This window comes from Gopherus flavomarginatus, chromosome 13 (genome assembly GCF_025201925.1).
Source record: "Gopherus flavomarginatus isolate rGopFla2 chromosome 13, rGopFla2.mat.asm, whole genome shotgun sequence".
Classification (NCBI taxonomy): Eukaryota; Metazoa; Chordata; order Testudines; family Testudinidae; genus Gopherus; species Gopherus flavomarginatus.
The window spans coordinates 29,210,958-29,216,111 of record NC_066629.1 but is presented as its reverse complement, the minus strand read 5'-3'; positions in this window follow the sequence as shown (position 1 = coordinate 29,216,111).

Genomic DNA, 5,154 nt, shown 5'->3' with positions numbered 1-5,154 from the left:
TAGGTGAGCGTGCCACCAAGGGTGCGATGAGCCCAGTGTTCCCTGTGTGACTATCTCAGGGTCTCTGACTCCTATTGAGTTGCCCTGGGCAGCAGATGCTGCCAGCCTGTGCTGGTGTCGAGCTCTTCTGGGACTCTATTGCTGCCACGCCGGTGCACTGCAACACGTTTGCCAAAGGGGTGAAGATATTCAAGGAAATTCAGTACTATTTCTGCTCCAATGCCAGTGAGTGGGAGTCCAACACCATCTCCTTGGTGCTGGTGCTGGATGTCAACCCCAGTGTATAGTTCGTCACTGTGCCCTTGCTTTATCACATGGCCAGCGCCATCAAGTGCCAGTATTACTTTGCTGACACCTGGATGATGTTCAGTGAGATCACTTTCCAGTCAGGTACTGACAAAGGGCGGGAGGATTGGGTCCTGGAAGCCACAGCATTCATGTCAGGGAGCAAGGGAGGCATAGGTCCAGGGAGTGCCAAGTGATGTGCCATTTGTTCTGGAGCATAGAAATGTAGGAACTGCCAGACTGGATCACACCTCAGATGCTTGTAACCTACTCTCCTGTACCTGACAGCAACAGCTGCTGCAGGAGAGGGTATGAGAACCCTGTAGTAAGTGATGTGGGAGAATCTGCACCCACATTAGGGCTCATCGTGATCACTAACAGACAGGCTTAATTCCAGAAGCAGGAGGTTCACTGTCCCTTCCCAAATGTTTATCATTAATTATGGTAACTCTGGATATTTTTGATAGCCATATAAATATCTGGTCCCTTTTTAAAATCTTTTTAAATTCTTGGCCCCAATGGTTTCCCGTGGCAGTAACTTCCACAGTCTAATCACGTGTTGGGGGCAGGGGAGGGAAGTAAGTACCTTTTATTGACTTGGACATTCCTTGGAATTGAAAAGTGAGACATTCCACTTGTTCCTGTGTTACAAAGCAGTGAGAAGAGTAGTCCCGTTTACCCATTAAAAGTGGGTACTGGGGCTACTGTGGTACATAAGAACGGCCGTACCAGGTCAGACCAAAGGTCCATCTACCCCAGTATCTGTCTACTGACAGTGGCCAATGCCAGGTGCCCCAGAGGGCGTGAAGCTAACAGGTAATGATCAAGTGATCTCTCTCTCCTGCCATCTATCTCCATCCTCTGATGAACAGAGGCTAGGAACACCATTTTTTACCCTTCCTGGCTAATAGCCATTTATGGATTAGCCACCATGAATTTATCCAGTTCCCTTTTAAACATTGTTATAGTCCCAGCCTTCACAACCTCCTCAGGTAAGGAGTTCCACAAGTTGACTGTGCGCTGCATGAAGAACAACTTCCTTTTGTTTGTTTTAAACCTGCTACCTATTAATTTCATTTGGTGACCCCTAGTTCTTGTATTATGGGAATAAGTAAATAACTTTTCCTTATCCACTTTCTCCACATCACTCATAATTTTATATACCTCTATCATATCCCCCCTTAGTCTCCTCTCTTCCAAGCTGAAGAGGCCTAGCCTCTTTAATCTTTCCTTATATGGGACCCTCTCCAAACCCCTAATCATTTTAGTTGCCCTTTTCTGAATCTTTTCTAGTGCTAGAATATCTTTTTTGAGGTGAGGAGACCACATCTGTACACAGTATTCGAGATGTGGGCATACCATGGATTTATATAAGGGCAATAATATATTCTGTCTTATTCTCTATCCCCTTTTTAATGATTCCTAACATCTTGTTTGCTTTTTTGACCACCTCTACGCACTGCGTGGACATCTTCAGAGAACTATCCATGATGCCGCCAAGATCTTTTTCTGACTCGTTGTAGCTAAATTTGCCCCCATCATATTGTATGTATAGTTGGGGTTATTTTTTCCTATGTGCATTACTTTACATTTATCCACATGAAATTTCATTTGCCATTTTGTTGCCCAATCACTTAGTTTTGTGAGATCTTTTTGAAGTTCTTCACAATCTGCTTTGGTCTTAACTATCTTGAGTAGTTTAGTATCTGCAAACTTGGCCACCTCACTGTTTACCCCTTTCTCCAGATCATTTATGAATAAATTGAATAGGATTGGTCCTAGGACTGACCCTTGGGGAACACCACTAGTTACCCCTCTCCATTCAGAGAATTTACCATTCATTCCTACCCTTTGTTCCCTCTCTTTTAGCCAGTTCTCAGTCCATGAAAGGACCTTCCCTTTTGTCCCATGACAGCTTAATTTACGTTAGAGCCTTTGGTGAGGCACCTTGTCAAAGGCTTTCTGGAAATCTAAGTACACTATGTCCACTGGATCCCCCTTGTCCACATGTTTGTTGACTCCTTCAAAGAACTCTAATAGATTAGTAAGACACTATTTCCCTTTACAGAAATCGTGTTGACTATTTCTCAACAGTTTGTTTTTCTATGTGTCTGACAATTTTATTCTTAACTATTGGTTCGACTAATTTGCCTGGTACCGACGTTAGACTTACCGGTCTGTAATTGCCGGAATCACCTCTAGAGCCCTTTTTAAATATTGGTGTTACATTAGCTAACTTATAGTCATTGGGTACCGAAGCCGATGTAAAGGACAGGTTACAAACCTTAGTTAATGGTTCCGCAACTTCATATCTGAGTTCTTCCAGAACTCTTGGGTGAATGCCATCTGGTCCCGGTGACTTGTTAAAGTTGAGTATCAATTAATTCAAAAACCTCCTCTAGTGACACTTCAGTCTGTGACAGTTCCTCAGATCTGTCACCTACAAAAGCCAGTTCAGATTTGAGAATCTCCCTAACATCCTCAGCTGTGAAGACTGAAGCAAAGAATCCATTTAGTTTCTCCGCAATGACTTTATCGTCTTTAAGCGCACCTTTTGTATTTCGATTGTCAAGGGGCCCCACTGGTTGTTTAGCAGGCTTCCTGCTTCTGATGTACTTAAAAAACATTTTGTTATTACCTTTGGAGTTTTTGGCTAGCCATTCTTCAAACTCCTCTTTGGCTTTTCTTATTACACTCTTGCACTTAAGCTGGCAGTGTTTGTGCTCCTTTCTATTTGCCTCACTAGGATTTGACTTCCACTTTTTAAAGGAAGTCTTTTTCTCTCTCACTGCTTCTTTTACATGGTTGTTAAGCCACGGTGTCTCTTTTTTAGTTCTTTTACTGTGTTTCTTAATTTGGGGTAGACATTGAAGTTGGGCATCTATTATGGTGTCTTTAAAAAGGGCCCATGCAACTTGCAGGGATTTCACTTTAGTCACTGTACCTTTTAACTTTTGTTTAACTAACCCCCTCATTTTTGTATAGTTCCCCCTTTTGAAATTAAATGCCACAGGGTTGGGCTGTTGAGGTGTTCTTCCCACCACGGGGATGTTGAATGTTATTGTATTATGGTCACTATTTCGAAGCGGTCCTGCTATAGTTACCTCTTGAACCAGCTCCTGCGCTCCACTCAAGATTAAATCTAGAGTTGCCTCTCCCCTTGTGGGTTGCTGTACCAGCTGCTCCATGAAGCAGTCATTTAAAGTATCAAAAAATTTCATCTCTGTATTTTGTCCTGAAGTGAAACATTCCCAGTCAATATGGTACCAGTAGCTATAGCATTCATCTTGTGGAGGAGCAGGGTTTTGAGAAGAGAGCAGCAGCGTGCAATGGGAACGTTCTCCTGCACAGTGCTCCTAATGATGGATTTGTGCTTGCAGGCTTTAGAATTCAGACTTGGCTGAGTTGTGGTAACCTGGGCTGGAAAGGATTAGGAACCTTTGCAGGTCCAGGTAGAGTTGAGCAGGTGCTCTGTGACATAAATTAAGTGCCACAGAGAAACAATCCATTCTGCCCTCATATAAGCTATGACTGGTGTGTGAGGGTCACAGACTCATCCTCAATTCTGTTTCTTAGATGCAGCCATGTACAACAACTCCAGAGCCCCTCCCTAGTCTCCTGTAGCACCCACCACTTACGGTATGTGTGATGCAGTATGTGGACACTCTGTGTGCTTAAGAGCTTGGTCCCCATCAGGGCTGCAGAGATGGCACATTTCTGCAAGGAAGGACTGGTCACTGGATAAAATGCAACTCTCATATAGACCCCCTGAAACACATGCCACTCTATTAGCATAAGGGCACCAGAAACCACCTCCAGTCTGAGGGTAACAGCTGCTGCAGTACCCAGAGATTATTCCGATATGGCAAAGTGCTACTTCATGACGAGATGGGCATAGAAACACCTCTCATGTGATTATATGACTTGTGAGTGCGTGCTGTCAATCTAGATGTCCATCTGATTTAGTTGGGGATTAGTCCTGCTTTGAGCAGGGGGTTGGACTAGGTACCTCCTGAGGTCCCTTCCAACCCTGATATTCTATGATTCCTGCTGTACAAACACAAAACAAAACTATGCTACTGGGAACTGATAATTGAGGTAACCTTTGTTTATGAAGTTTTGCATTCTCAGAGCTTGCTTCTCTCCTTGAGTAGGAAAATGTACTTTAGATTACCTATACTTGTGCTGTCTGACAGACAGAGTGACCAGATGTCCCAATTTTTGAGTCTCTTGTAAATAGGCTCCTATTACCCCCCACCCCGTCCCGATTTTTCACACGTGCTGTCTGGTCACCCTACTGACAGAAGCAGCAGGGGACGAGGGCAGCAGTAGGCCCAGCCCTGTGGCCCGAGTGGAAAGCCGTTGCTTCAGAAGACAGGTTTGTACATGACCAGTGCTCGTTTCTCCTGCACGCACTGGTCGCTGCATGGTGCCTTACTCCAGAAAGTCCAACTTCCTACCTGGTGTAAGTAGGGGGTGAGGTGCAACGGGCTGACTCCCCCGGCTTTGTAACCGCGGGCCGCGCTCAGCCCTTCGCTGGGGGGCGGGAAGGTCTTTCGCACACAGACCTGAAGAACGGCAGCGGCCGGGACGGGCCTGGCCCTACCTCACCTTTCACCGGCGCGGGGCGGCTAGACTCTGCGAACGCGGCGCGCGCCCCGGCTACAGCCGCCCTGTGAAGTGCTGCAGAGGGGCGGGCGGGAAGAAGCCCCGGCTAGTTGCCGCGAGCCTGAAGGAGCCGCGCGCTGCTGTGACGTAGACTGCGGCATAATTCTCCCTCAATACCCGCCCACGAAGACGATCCGGCGAATCACCACAGACTGGGGAGGTGCGGCGTCCCCTTGTGGAGCCCGAAGAGCCATATCGTCG